General features: G+C 44.3%; 1 pseudogene; it reads left to right on the top strand.

Moving 5' to 3' along the window:
* Positions 1-10,543: 10,543 nt before the first annotated feature.
* On the top strand, positions 10,544-11,100 carry LOC126064538 (60S ribosomal protein L23a-like; annotated as a pseudogene).
* Positions 11,101-15,940: the final 4,840 nt, after the last annotated feature.

Raw genomic sequence — 15,940 nt, 5'->3', positions numbered from 1 at the left:
GCGCGAGCGGGGAGGGGGCCGGCCCCGCGCCTCCTTCCCCAGGGACAGAGGATCCTCCACGTGGGACGGCCAGGGCAGGGGCTGAAGGCAGGCAGCTGCGGCCCGCAGAGCCACCCTTGTCCTCCACGACGGCTTTGCCTCCGGGCGGGAGGGTTCTGCTGCATCCTCATGGCTTTATTAGTGAGATTGATTACTGAATTACTGAGTGCTTCCTAGGTGCCAGGCCCTGACAGGCATTGTTGAAACTAGGTGACGCCCGTACCGTCACATGGATTTATCCTTGAGTGGTGCAGACACAATAAAATTAAGTCACCAATCCGTGTGATAATACAGTAGTGCCAACTGGGACAAGTGGTAGGAAGGAAAAGTGGGAGAGGGAGCAAGAGAGTCCCTTGACCTAGAGGATGAGAGCAATTCCCCAGGGAAATGAGCAGGAGTTGAGCTCCTAAAAAGACATTCCAGTAGAATAAACAGCAGATGTCTTCAACGGCTTTGGGTTCAAGAAGCTGGAGTGGTAAGAAGCTCGGAAACTAAAGAGTTTTAAACAAAGGGTGACTTGACCACACTTGTGGGTTTAAAGGGTGCAGTGAGGAGGACTGGTGAGGGGAGACCAGAGTGGTTGTAAGATCAGTTGGGAGACTAATGCTATAAAAAAAATAGTTCAGGCAAAACAAATGGTGATCCTGATTTAGCCCAGGATCTCCAGTTCTTTTTTGTTCATGAACATCTATCAGAAAAAAGAAGTTTGAGTGATTACTACCTACATTTTATTTCTAAATTACATACATGCACAACACTAATATACTACATTATGAAACAGACACAAAAGATAATTTTAAAAGATAAAAATACAGCATATATCAATATGTATAATATCTGCATCTATATATACTAATATTTAGTAATATTAGTATATGTATTGTCTTCCCATGCCCCAATGGATTGCCTTCTCACACTATTGGGTGTGTGAACATCACTTTGAAAATCACTGACAGACTATGGTGGCAATGGGGATGGAGAAAATTGGTCATATTTTAGAAAGATTTTGGAAGACAGTTCATGCAAGTGGGTGATGAAATGGATACGGAGGGTCAGGAAGAGGAGGGAGTCCTGAGTCTCCCCTGGATCTCTGGGATGAGCCACTGTGGTGGTGACACAGTGGTGGGAAGCCCCTGAAGAGGACCACATTTGCGTGGGTAGAGGATAGGAAGAAGGCCATGAGTTCCACTGTGAACATGGTATCAAGGAGGAAGCATCAAGCAGGGAGTGTGCGTCTGGTGCTTAGAGAAGAGGTCTTCTTGAAGATGTAGATAATGTGAGTCACTGGGGCTTCAGGGGCAACTGAAGCTTCAGGCAGTAGCTGAAGGTGGGTGTAGATTGAGGGAAGGCTTTTTTGTGTGGTTGATTTTTTAACATAGAAGAGACTTAAACACGTTTCAGTGTCAGAAAGGAGGATCTGGCTGAGAGAAAGATATTTGAGTATACAACAGAGAGATGATCTGGTTCATATTGTGAGGTTCTGAATAGGCTGGGGGCAGAGGGATCTGTAATGCTTGGGGATAGTTTACCTCAGATGGCAGCAAAGAGTAAGGGGAGCTTAGGGACAGAGGTTTGAGGAGAGTGTGAAATGTCTGAAAGCAGAAGGGTGAGTTACAGGAGAAATGTGGTAGAATTTCCAATTAGAACTGAGGATCCGGTTTTAGGAACTGAGGGTTGATGACCACTAATTCAGTAGAACTCTATTTCCTACTGAGTGACTTGTCCCAGGAGCCTTCAAGGAAAAGTGAAGAAGATGGAGCAAGGACTCACCTGGGCTTGAACAACAGACAGACAGACAGAGGTGACAAGAGTGTTCCTGACTACAAGAGGAGGGATGTGAGGTAGGACTGCTGGATTGGAGGAAATGTCCCTGAGTGCTGGTGTTGTCTTGCCTGTGTGTGTTGCAAAAGGGACCAGGATGATGGTGGCTAGCTTTTGAGCGGGCCAAGTGTGGCCCTGAAGTCTCAGGACAAGCCCTAGCTCTTAGAGGCCCTGCTAGTTCATGCTACAAGTCCTAGGGGCTGCTGCACCTTGCCCCAGAAGCTTCCAGTGGCCACCTGGAGGCACCTGGTAAACACTGGATGGGGCCTTCAGGAGGCTGCCTCCCCATATGGCAGGCTCTGACCCAGCTGCCCAACCACTGCTGCTCACTTCACTCCAAACCTCATGGTCTTAAAGTAATATGCTCATCCCAGCACCATCTGGGTCCCTTCTCCAGGCTTCAGTCCAGGGTCATGAGGCCCCAGAAACTCATTCAGACCATACACACAGGTTTTTATTTGAGCTCACTGTGAACTTTGCCAACCTTGGGGCCCCTTCAGTGACCTCTGTGATGCTCCAGAGCTGTCTTGGACTTCTTAAGCTTATCAGAGGACATTTTGTGTTGTGGACACATCAAGTCTACTTTGCGAGTGCATCTCCAGGTCTTATGCCCACTTCCAACAGGTATGAATTATTTCTTTTCATTCATCAAGCACACATATATATGCAGAGAAGAAAAAACTACCTATGTGCTCACTACACAGGTTTGAGACCTTTGCACTTCATGTCACCTCTTTACTCCAAGCTCCCTTGCGTTGAAGTGCCAAGAAAAGAGGATGGAGCCCACAGGGTCTAGAGATGGGCACCAGGCCTCCTGAAACACCTGTGTCTAGAGGGGCAGAAGCTGTGGCTCTTCTGCTCTACATATGGGTCTGCACATTGGACCCTCAGCATGCACAACAGGGGTGAAATGGGACCTAAAGACCACCAGACAAAACCCTCAATTTTCCATTTAAGAGGCCAAGGCTAGGGGGAAGGATCTCTCCTTGAATCAACCTGGCCCCTTGTGTACCTGCTTAGAGTCAAAAATGGAGCCAGATCCTCTGGAAAGAATGAAAGCCTCCAGGGTTGCCAGAATGAACCCAGCACTGATAAGATGAGCCACCAAGATGCACCTTGCCCTTGCCATGAGATGCCTCCCCTTGCTTAGAGAAAAAAAACAGACTTGCTGTGGCTGGCTTTCTGAGGGCTTCACACTCCTAATGTCAGAAAGGCCGCAGAATACAAACATACCACATAGAGGAGCTCGTAAGGGATTACAGGAGTGATTTTCCTAAGCAGACAAAGTTATTACTTTTGGCTTGTATACTCTTTATGGCAGTAAGAGCCAGAATTTCCATGTGGGGTTTTGCACGTTAGTTTAGAAGTAATGTCTAGAAGAAGAGCCTTTGGGAACGGCTTTCACAGCCAAGTGTTCTGCGTGGTGGTGGTAGAGGACCGGGGCAAGGGTGCTAAGTCTGGAGATAGTAACTTTTCTACTTTACCTTGTTCATCTCTCTTGGGCAGGATGTGAAAGTTACAAGAAGGGCTGTGAGCTCCAGGAAGGGTAACTGCATTGCAAGAGTCCACAGGACTTGGAAGCATGTCCGCGGAGGGCTGGCCAGACATTCTGGGCACAGAGGAACTGGCTAAGTCTGCGGGGTACAGAGAGAAGCTAGGCGAGGCCAGTTCAGTCTAGCTATGACAGTGTGGCACAGGCAGAAATGGGGTTGAGGTTGGTGTAAGTCATGTTCTGAAGGGGAATCTTCTCCCAGTCTCCAAATTGCTTTCCCCTGTGCTTAACCATCTGCGCTCCCTTTAATCCTCCCTCCAGCCCCTCTGCCCACTGCTTCCTCTTCCTACTCAGACCCCACCAGGACCCCACCAGGAGCTGGGTTATGGCCAAGAGGCCCTTGCCAGGCAGAGTCCTCTGCTTCTGTTTCAACAGCATCCTTAAGGTGCCAGGTTACCTTTGATTGTCTGAGGAGCTGGGGCTGGCCAGGGGCCTGAGAGATCTTTGATGGATGGGCTGGATCCCAGAAGTTCAGGGCCCTTCCTCTGCAGCCAGAACAGGAGGCCTGATACAGCCTTGTTGATTTCTCTGCCTGCAAGGCCCTGAGTAACAAGGAGCCCTGGTGGAGGGGAGGTAAAGGAACACCTAAGATGCAGGCAGGAGGGCTGCGGGTCTCATCAAGGGCTCTCCAGAGCTTCATGAAGCAGGGGTGTCAAGATGTGTATGTCTCTGTGTGGGAGGTGGTGAACAAGATGGACTATGACCATCCACTGAGGTTCCACACAGTGAAGAGGAATATTTCTCCATGTCCAACAGGCCACCATGGATCTAAGGGGTTTGTTATGGATTGAATTGTGTCTCCCCCAAACATGTGTTATAAATCCTAACCCCTACACCTGTGGTTATAATCTCATTTGGAAATGAGGTTTCCTTGTTATCCTAATGTGGCAGTATTAGTGTAGGGTATGTCTTAAATCTATCTCTTTTGAGATATAAAAGAGCATATTAAGCAGACAAGCAGAGACGAGGGAAGATGGATGGCAAACCATGTGAGCTCTCCAAGGAACCAAGAAACAGAGGCTAAAATGAGAGAAGGACTTTCCCCCAGAGTCAATGGAGAGAGAGAGCCTTCCCCTAGAGACAGCGCCCTGAATTCGGACTTCTGGTCTCCTAAACTGTGAGAAAATGAATTTCTGTTCATTAAAGCCACCCACATGTTGTAATTCTCTTATAGCACCAATAGAAAACTAACACAAGCTTATAACCTGGAAAGGAAGGAAAGTTGTGTTGGGGAGGGAACCCAAGGTTTTGGTATTGGTGGAGACATGGGGTTTGTGCCTCAGGGTTGAGCCACCCTGCAAGCCAAGGGCAGCTCCAATCCATTCCACAGCCAAGGCCCTGTGCTCCTTGGGTTCCAGTGGAGGGACCTGGCCACAGAACCACCCTAGCTCAGAAGGTCTGTGCTGTGGTCTTGGTGCCTTCCAAGAATTGAGAGAGGACAATTTGCTGTCGATTCTGTGGCTGTAAAGAGTTCAGTATGAAAAAAAAAAAAAAGAAGAAATTGGAGTTCTGAACAATTCAACTTCTGAGCATTCCTTCAGATTTGTAAACCCACCAAAGGCTAAGACTGAGGGGCATGAAAGACCTTTTAGAGGTTCATCTGGTTAAAGAAACCAAAACTTTGTCCCCTTACCTGGATGTGGGCAGGTTCTTGGTTATCAAGATATAATAATCCCAATTTCTTGTCACTGAAACAAAAGGGGATTTATAAGCCTTAACAAAAAGTGCACTGTGGCTATTGGGGCGTCTGTATTTGGCAGCAGTCCTGAAGCCTAGGAGTAACTCGTGGACTACCACCCTGCAGCCTTTCTGCCATTTCCCCTCCCCCAGAATTCTCTTTTCAGGGCACAGCAGGAAGGAGGGCATAAGGGGCTGGGTCTTTGATCCTTCAACACAGTGACCAAAACCAAAAACCAAACCATTGCCGTCAAGTCAATTCCAACTCGTAGCGACCCTATAGGGCAGAGTAGAATTGCCCCATAGGGCTTCCGAGGAGTGGCTGGTGGATTCGAACTGCTGACCTTTTGGTTAGCAGCTATAGCTCTTAACCACTGCACCACCAGGGCTCCAAAAGCTGATCTTTCAAAGTATTTCTCTCGACTATAATAGTTTTCATTCCTTGTGGATTCTGCGCTCAGACTATATCCATCTCACTCTCTACTGTATCTCCAGCACTTAGTGCTGCCTCTAGAAAATAGCAGAAATTCATCAAGTAACCCCATTTATTCAACTCTCTGAGCACTGTGCCGGGTGTTGAAGGATGGAGTAGTGAAGACGACAGAGGTGATCCTTGCACTCACGTGGTAGGGGAGGCGGACTTGAACAAACAAAAATGACAAAGATAAACAACAAATATAAGGACAATCAGTATATGCTTCAGTGATGAAAAAGTATAGAGTGTTACAAGTCTTTTGCAAGGAGACCTTAACACATTCTGGAAGGTCCCAGAAGGTATCTCTGAAAATGCAACTGTAAAGTGGTAGTAGTAGCATCAGAACCCATCTAACTTCAGGAGGAATAATGACTGGCATCGGCCTAAAGCTGATTCCCATGACGTGGAGATCAGACATATCTCCATTCTCCAACCTTTTTACCAATCCTGACACCAGCTATCCCTCCCGTGGCACTATTTCTCTGCTGGGTTTAATAATTCACGGCAATGGCTACACAAAACTCACAGACCATACTTACAGTTAAGTAGCTTATTATGGAAGTAATAAGGAACAACTTGGGATCAGGATCAACAGACTACAACTCAGGATCAGGAAGCATGTAGGCAAAGTCTGGAAGGTTCCTCAAAGTGGAGAGCATATTCTCTTCCTTCTTCAGGACAGCCCTCTCAGCTCCTCTCAAATGTGCAAGCAAGCAGGCCCTTCTCAGTTCTGCAGGCCTCCTCTTGGCCCCCTGAGGACAGGCCTCCTTTTGGCTGTATACACCCCTTCTCAGCTTTGTAGGTCTGTCTTCAGCCTTCCTGCTGTTGGCCTCTCCACTGCTGAGTGACCTAGCTCATAGCTGGCATAGCAGCTTTGTTCAGATCTCTTAGCTGCACCCCTAGCAGCAGGTTTCTGCTGTCGCCATCAACTCTTTCACAGGGCCCCTTCCAGGCCTATTGGTGTCTTCGATGTTACAGTCCATAACCCGTGTTATAGGTCTTTTAGGAGATTTCTTGCCTCCTTCTCTCTCTGCTTTTCTGTTCTTGCCTCTCCTGCCTTTCCTATTTTATTCCTTCTTCTTCTGCCTAACCTCTCTCTGTGGGGTTGGCTGCATATATAAGCAAACTCCTGTTCAATTTCAATGCTTGACCCTCCCATCAAGGACATGAACTGACCTATCCCCTCCTGGTAGGCCACAGATACTTCATTTGCATAGTAGGGTATAGTCACTTGATTAGCATAAATATATTGACCAATCCCTACAAGGTGCATAAAATAGACCAATCACAGGGCAGGCTGCAGCCTAGGGCCAGACAAAAAGTATCAAACAACAAGTTGTTTATAGCTTACCCAAGAAATGTCAATCAAAAGTCACAAAAGTCACAAACCCTGAGGTAGAAAATTAGGAAAAAGGTTAACTCCTCAGGGCTTAAGGGAAAAAAGTCTCTCAAGATGCTTTTCCAAAGAACCAAGGCAGAAGGTGACATAAAGAAACTCATTTCGCCATGTGTTTAAATTGACATCTGAAGAATAACAAGCAATTAGTCCAGGAAGAAGCCCCGAGGTGAAAGGAGCTGCCTGTGCAAAGGCCCTGAAGGCAAGAAGGGATTTGGCTGATTTTACGAACTGAGGGAAGGCTAGGGGAGTTCCCCAGAGACCAGATCATGCAACGCAGGCTAGGAAGGACCAAACTTTTAAGAGAAACAGGAAGTCACCAGAGATGCAAAAATCTACCATTTAGCCAATGACTGTATCTGATTCAAATATTTCCATAGTACTGGGAGGGGGGGCTGGGGGGGTTGGGGGGGTGTCAGGACACCTAGGCTTCTCTGTGTGGTATGAGAGGGGAAGGGCAATGGGGAGAATCCAACTCTTCCATGTATCTTTCTTTTATATTGAGGTATAACTTACATAAACTACACAAACCTTTGGTGCATGGCTCAATTTTTTACTTATGTATACATACTACGTCCAACACCCCAATTGAGATATACGGTATTTTAGCACCTCTGAAATTCCTTTGACAAAGGTAACTCCTATTTTAATCTCTATCACCATACATTAGTTTTACCTGTTAGGAATTTCTTATAATATAGTACATATCTTTTGTGCCTGGCTTCGAAGACTCATTGTGATGTCTGTGAGATTCATCCATGTTTTGTGTATAGCAAAAGCTTTTTTCTCCACTGTATTCCACTGATGGATAAACCACTATTTAAACACTCTACCGTTACGGGTCTTCCAGGTCTTGGTTGGCGCGAAACTGAGACAAGAGTGAAAGCCAAAGAAGAAAACTTCATTTGGTTGGCCAAGAAAAAGAGCACACTGGGACCTGTGTCGCCAAGATGGCTGCCCAATAGGCAGGCACAGGGTCTTATACGGGGAGGAAAACAGAGCAGGGGCTCTTCTTCGGGGCGTGTTCAAGAACGTGATCCATCAGGATTGGTGTACAACTTCATCATTGGGTTGACGCAGTCGCACTGGGGTTCGGGAGTCACAAGATGCCGGGGGTGAAGATGGTGGCTTAGCTCCTCCCAGCGCCCCCCCCAACCGTTGGCGACACCTGAGAGGACAAGTTGAGGCTCTCTGCGCATGCGTACGCTCTGCACTTGCACGGGCATTCAGACTGATTCTGTCCGGTAGGTATTCTCCCCAGCCCCTTATTTTTCACTCTCACAGTTTCCCCTAGAACTAGAAAGAGGAAATCAAAACAGGTGGGTTAGTCCTCCCCGGCCGCTATCTTGCGGCCGTCCATTTGGCTGTCCGTCTCACTACTCTTGGTGGACATTGAGTTGTTTCCAGGTTTTGGCTATTATGATATACACTATGAACATTCTCGTACATGTCTTTTGATGGGCATAAGCCAGTCTTTTTTATTGAGTATACACCCAAGAGTGGTCATGTTGTTGTTATTAGGTGCTGTCCAGTCGGTTCCAACTCACAGAGACCCTATAGGGCAGGGTAGAACTGCCCTATAGGGTTTCCAAGGAGTGGCTGGTGGATTTAAACTGCTGACCGTTTGGTTACCAGCTGAGCTCTTAATCATTAGGCCATGAGGGCTCCAAGAGTGGCCATACCAAAAAAAAAACCACTGCCGTTCAGTCGATTCTGACTCATAGTAACCCTATAGGACGGAGTAGAATTGCCCCATTGGGTTTCCAAGGAGTGGCTGGTGGATTTAAACTGCTGACCGTTTGGTTACCAGCTGAGCTCTTAATCATTAGGCCATGAGGGCTCCAAGAGTGGCCATACCAAAAAAAAAACCACTGCCGTTCAGTCGATTCTGACTCATAGTAACCCTATAGGACGGAGTAGAATTGCCCCATTGGGTTTCCAAGGGGCGCCTGGGGGATTCAGACTGCCAGAGTGGTCATAGGGCATACATATTTACCTTTAGAACAACATAGTGCCGATAGTTTCTACTCGAGTTGCCAGAGTGGTTGTACCAGTGTACACTCCCATCATTAATGTGTGGGAGCTCTGGTTCTTCCACTACCCCACCAACACTTCGTATTATGGTCTTTTTGATTTTAGTCGTGGGGAGGGGTAGAGTGGCATCTCACCGTGGTTTTAATTTGCATTTCTCTGATGATAAAAATGTTGAGCACCCTTTCATGTGGTATTAGCTGTTCACATCTCCTCGCGTATTGTCTGTTAAAGATTTTTTAAATTGACTTTTTAAAAACTGCTTCGTAGTTTTTTTTTTAATATAATTTTGAATGGACTTGAGTAGATATTTCACCAAGGAGAATAATCAAATGACCAACAATCAAAAATGAAATATATAATTACTGTATGACCCACCAACTCTACTTCTAGGTATATACCCAAGGGACTTAAAAACAGCTATACAAATGGACATATCTACATCTCACTGCAACACTATTCACAATAGCCAAAAGGTGAAAACAACCCAAAAGTCCATCAGAGAATGAATGGATAAATAAAATGTGCATACATGCAATGGAATCCTACTCAGCCATAAAGAGAAATGAAGTCCCGGTGAATACTGCAATATGGATGAACCTTGACATTATGCTGAATGAAATAAGTCAACCACAAAAGGAGAAATATTATATGATCTCACTTCTATGAAGTGATAAGAGTAGGCAAATATGTAGACACCAAATTTTATTAGCGGTTATCAGGGATGGGAGGGAGCGGGGCAGAGGAGCCATTGGGAAGTAGTGAGTTTCTGTTTCTGGTAAAGGGAAATTTTGCATCGATTAAGAGAGATGGTTCTACAACATGATTAATACAGTTGATATCACTGAGCTACACATCTGAAAAAGGTAGAATAGATAAATGTGTTTTATATATATTTATGTGTATGTATGTATATATGTATACGTATGTGTGTATATATGTATATATAAAGGCAGTTGCTGATACTGCCTATGTACAACCAAACACCTCATTTGGTTTGGAGGTTTAGGGTCATGCTTTCATGGGACATTCCAATCAATTGGCCTAATACTGATTTTAATGCTTCTGTTCTACCTCATACTTCTCTGTGTCGTACCTGGCATCTTAAAAGTTTGTGAGTGGCCATCCGAGGTACAACAATTGGTCTGTATTTGCCTGGAGCAGCAGCAGAGGAAGAAGGAGGGTCAGGAGTTGGAGGAGGAACTAGAACATGTGAACAACTGCCTCCTTTGCCAGAACACCAGAAGAGCTGGATGGTGCCAGGCTTTCATTACTGAATGATTTGACCAAAGATTCTGTAGAAGAATCCTGACCAAAAGGGGGAATAATCTGGAACAGAACTGGAAATTTTCATGGAATCCAGACTTTCTGGAGCTATCGAGGCTGGAGGACCCTCTGAAACTATTGCCCTGAGGAAATCTTTAAAACTTAAACTGAAACTATCCCCTGAAGTCATCTTTAAGCCAAATAATAATTTAGCTTAATTAGAAAAGAATGTCTGCATTGTGCATTGTGTTCTCCTAAAGAATTATCTATATGAGATCAAATGACAACAGCAGCCTTTTTACGAAGATGGCGCCGAAAGCTAAGAAGGAAACCCCTGCCCCTCCCAAAACTGAAGCCAAAGCAAAGGCGTTGAAGGCGAAGAAGGCAGTGCTGAAAGGCGTTCATAGCCACAAAAAAAAGAAGATCCGCACTTCACCCACCTTCCGGCGGCCCAAGACACCGAGGCTGTGAAGGCAGCCCAAATATCCTCGGAAGAGCGCCCCCAGGAGAAACAAGCTTGACCACTATGCCATCATCAAGTTCCCTCTGACCACTGAGTCAGCCATGAAGAAGACAGAAGATAACAACACACTTGTGTTCATTGTGGACATCAAGGCCAACAAGCACCAGATCAAACAGGCTGTGAAGAAGCTCTATGACATTGATGTGGCCAAGGTCAACACCTTGATTAGACCCGATGGAGAGAAGAAGGTGTATGTTCGACTGGCTCCTGACTATGATGCTTTGGATGTTGCCAACAAAATTGGAATCATATAAACTGAGTCCAGCTGGCTAATTCTAAATATAAATTTTTTCACCACAAAAAAAAAAAAAAAATGACAACAGCAAGTCGAAAGGTTAGGTGAGAAGTTTAGAGGGCAGTGAGTTTGTGTTGATGATAGTAAGACAATTCAGAAAAAGATGTCAAGAAAGGTGGCACAACTTGAAGAATGTAACCAGTGTCACTGAACTGTAGAAATTGTTATATGTTTTGCTGTGCATATCTTCAGTCACACACATACACACCCCAAAACCGATTTGTAATTTTTAAAATATATTTTAGATATGATCCTTTTTATGCTAATATTACAAATATCTCCTCCCAGTCTGTCTTCCCTTTTCACTCTCTTAATTTCTTTTGATAAACATAAATTCTTAATTTTAATGAAGTCCAATTTATCAATATTTTCTTTTGTGGTTATCACTTCTTGGGTTCTTTTTAAGAACTCATTGCCTACCCAAAAGCCTTGAAGATACACTTTTTTTTTCTTCTAGAAGTTATATTGTTTTATCCTTCATATTTAGGTCAAGGATACACTTCAAATTAATTTCTGTATATGGTATGAACATAGGGAACAAGGCTCTTTTTGATGACATCCAGTTAACCCAGCAGAACTTGAGAGACTATCCTTTTCCTACTGAATTGTAGTGGTTCCCTTGTCATAAATCAGGTGACTTCTTTCTGTTTCAGTGATCTGTTTGTCTATGCTTGAACCATCAATATTACTGATGGTTCAATATTAATTCCTGAAACTTTTATACTAAGAGTTTATAGACTGGTAGCCTAAATCTTCCAGCTTTGTTCTATTTCAAGATTGCCTTGACTATTCTAGGTCCTTTGCATTTCCCTATAAGTTTTAGAATCAATTTGTCAATTTCCACTGAAAATAAGAAACATATTGAGATTCTGACTAGAATTTTATCATGTCTATAGATCAATTTGGCAATAACTGATGTTTTAACAACATTGAGTTTTCTAATCCATAAACATAGGCACCACTGCATTTATTCAGGTCTTCGTTAATTTTAGCAATGTTGTGTAGCTTTCAGCATAGAGGTCTTACACATCTTTCATTAGATTTACTGCTAGGTATTTCGTTTTTTGGTGGAATACTATTATAAATGATGTTTTAAATTTTCATTTTCTAATTACTTGTTAATTGGTTTTTGTATATCTTACTAAATTCATTTATTCTATTAGTTTGTAGATAGGTTTGAGTTTTATACATACCCGATCATGTCATCTATTAAAAGTGAGTCCCCTTCCGTCTTTATACTTCTGTTTTTCATGCCTTATCACTATGGTTAGAACCTCCAATACAAGGTTGAATGTAAGTGGTGGTAGTTGGCATGCTTGTCTTGTTCCTAATCTCAAGGGGAAAGAGCTCAATATTTCACCATTACACATGATGTTATCTGTGTGTGTGTGTGTGTGTGTTTGTAGATAAGCCTTATTAGGTTAAGGAAGTTAATTTCTAGTTTGCTCAAAGTTATTATATAATACCTATTTCTAGTTTGCTAAGAGTTATGATCTTTTCCCTTTTGAAAGGCTGTAGTTTGTGTATGGGGGAGTGGGATGGGGCCAGATGTGAGGAGATGTCAGCTTGCTGCAGAAGAAACCCTGGGGCCCATGCCAGCAATATTGTTGGGGTATTGCTAGCCTTTCCACCAGCAGTCCCTGTGGGCTCATCATCATCGGGTCATCTGTAGCTGACTGTCCTTTTGTAGTAGTTGGCTGTGACAGACACTACTTGTGCTCCCTGATACACAGTTCTATACTTCCCTGCTTCTTGAAGTTAGGTGAGAACAAGGCAAGTTGAAGTTGGGATAAAGCAAGTCTGACATCTTTACCTTCCTGGGGAAAGTAAAAGCAATTACCTTCTGACTATCCTAGGGACAGACACCAGGACGGTGGCCCATCTCAGCTCAATGAGGCTGAAGATTCTAAGATTTCCAGATTTGAACCAAGTAGTAGCTGGAAGAGGAGAAAAGTAAGCTGGCCCAGACATTATATTCTGAGAACAAGACATGACCTGGGTTGATGAAAGTCAGTGGAGCTGGAGACAAAAGGCAGATCCTCTTTCACAGTCTGGAAGCCAGATTCAGAGAGGGATCTGACCCAGGGACAGATTCAGGGAGAGGTTATATAGTGAAACCTGCGAGAGCCAGAACTCGATGGGACCACCTTGTCTTTCCAGGTCTTGCAAGTCATGTTCTGCCTTTGACAGGGTGCATTCTTACCACTGTTCTGTTGCTTGTTTTAGTGGAAAATATTTGCGTTTTCCTTCTCTGACAGGTTTCCGCCTTACATAGGTTCCGGCTTTTGCAGGTTTTACCATAGTTGGTATGGGGTGTCCTGGGATTGCTTGCCTGTCAAGAAGGCCTTTAGACACTTGCAGAAAATGGGCCTCAGATTCCTGTTGTCTACAGTCTAGAGATAAGCCCAGTGCCAGGGTATAGGCAGCTCCAAGACCTAGTGCCCCTGAGAACTGAGCTAAGCCTCCAGGCTATCAGGAGCAGTAGCAGTGCTGGACATGGGAACCCCCTGCTGCTGGCCACAGGCTAACCACAGAACCGTAGGTGCTCAGCTGCCCTGCTAGCTCATAGCCCTGTGGCTTATTTTTAGGTCTGTGACTCAGTCCTAGACCAGCACTGAGGCCTTGGGGAGAGACAACGCCCTGGCTTTTGTGGGTAGCATGGTTCTGGCTGTTTGACACCATGATGATGGCCGTATCAGACCATAGTTGCAGTCACAGGATTTCCAGGACACAGTTTCCTGAGGTCTCCACATTAGATCCTTTCTCTAGGACAAATGATACAGAATAACAATCAGATGCCTGTTTCCAAAAGCTTATTCTGGCCACTGCATAGAAGATGAACTGGAAGGATGCAGTGTTGGTGGAGCGTGACCAATGAGGAGGCCATGACAGTGGTTCAGGCAAGAGTTGAAGGTGTTTAGATATAAGTTAGAAGCAGACAGATTTTCTGGTTCAAGATGGTAGGCCAAGTATACATGTTTATCTCCTCTGCATAAAAATGCCAATAAATGAGTAAAATGACATTTATAGATAGAATTGGGCAGGGAGGAATGTGTGAGGTATTTCAACAGATTTCAGATTGATGAGAGCAGATAAAAGTGTGGTGAGCAAGCACAGAGCAGAGGGTGCTGCTACCTGGACCACATGCCATCATGTGAGAAGAGCCACTTGTCTAGAATTCTGCGAAGCTTCAGATGGAGGCAGCAGGTATGACAGAGAGCAGGAGAAAGGGGCTTGGAAACTAATCTGTACAACAAGTAGTGAACGTTCCTGTTTCTCGCTGAAGAAATCAGAATGACCTATATAATTAGGCAACATACTCCTGGGGTGGGAGAAGTAAAAGGGGGCTTGCAGACAACTGTGGGGTATTGGTACCCCAGAACCAAGCCCTCTGCAGTTCAGGGCTCTCAAGGATAAAGATCACTGCCATGCTACACTACCCTAAGGAAAACCGGCCAATTGACAAATCCTGGCCACACATAAAGTGCAGGGCAAAACTGCTGTCTCCTTGTGACAGACAACCAAGAATCCTGAGACATCTGAATAAAGCCTACTATAGGACAGAGACTGTCTTAGCTATCTAGTGCTGCTATAACAGAAAGTCCACAAGTGGGTTGCTTTAATGAACAGAAATTTATTTTCTCACAGATTAGAAGTCTGAATTCAGGGCGTCAGGGCTCTAGGGGAAGGCTCTCTCTCTGTCTGCTCCAGGGAAGGTACTTGTCTTTTTTCAGCTTGTATTCCTAGGTTCCTTGAGCTTATGTGGCTTGTATCTTCCCCTTCATTTGTGCTTGCTTGCTTAATATGCTTTTTTTATATCTCACAAGAGATTGATTTAATACACACCCTACACTAATACTGCCTTGTTAATATAATAAAGAAAACCTACTCCGAAGTGGAATTATAACCACAGGTAGAAATCAAAAAACCAAACCAGTTGCTGTCAACTCTGACTCATAGCAACCCTGTAAGACAGAGCAGAACTGCCCCATAGGGTTTCCAAGGAGCAGCTGGTGGATTCAAACTGCCCACCTTGTGGTTAGCAGCTGAGCACTTAACCACTGTACCACCAGGGCTCTGACCGCAGGCATAAGGGTTAGGATTTGCAACACATTTTCAGGGGACACAATTCAATCCATAACAGAGACCAAGATAAACAACCAGAATAAGGAAAGAAAACATGAGAAAAGGCTAAGAGACTCAAAGGACTGATTAGACAGCTTTTGCATCTGACTAATAGGAAGTTTTAATGAAAGAACAGGGAGGATAGCATCAAAGAAATTATCAAAGATTTAATAAGAGCAAGAGGGAAGACAGAAATCTTTAAATCAAAAGGATCTACCAATTGCCCAGCAGTGAACCTATCACTTAACCCAAGAACTAGAGTATCACCAACAACCTGCATCTGGGGAAGTGGCAGGAGCAGAACGTACTTATTGTATACTGTTTTGTTTCATTTATAGTAACTATGTAGAGGTATTGTCCAATTAAAAAATAAACTTATTTTCTAGTAAAAAAAAAAGGGGGGGGGCAGGGAACAGGGCCCTGTAAATCCTTAAGAAAAACAGTAACATGCCATAAGAAAAGAATATTATTTATAAACAGTTCACAAAATAAGTACTGATGACCTTTAAACATATGAAAAAATGCTCACCCACTTAAAAAAATGCATGGGGTATTGGGATACCACTTTTCATTGATCAGATTGGCAAAGATTTTCAGAGAGTTTAATAACTCTGAATTGGTGTCCCCATAGGGAGACAGGCACCATCAACTACTGGTCAAAGTGTAAATTATCAGTCTTTGTGGAGGGTGACATAGGAATATTTATCAAAATTACAAAGCTACAGATAAACTCACTGTAA

The sequence above is a fragment of the Elephas maximus genome, chromosome 21 (genome assembly GCF_024166365.1).
Source record: "Elephas maximus indicus isolate mEleMax1 chromosome 21, mEleMax1 primary haplotype, whole genome shotgun sequence".
In the NCBI taxonomy this organism is placed as follows: Eukaryota; Metazoa; Chordata; class Mammalia; order Proboscidea; family Elephantidae; genus Elephas; species Elephas maximus.
The sequence above is the reverse complement of the archived record's forward strand: the minus strand, read 5'-3'. Positions and strand labels throughout refer to the sequence as shown.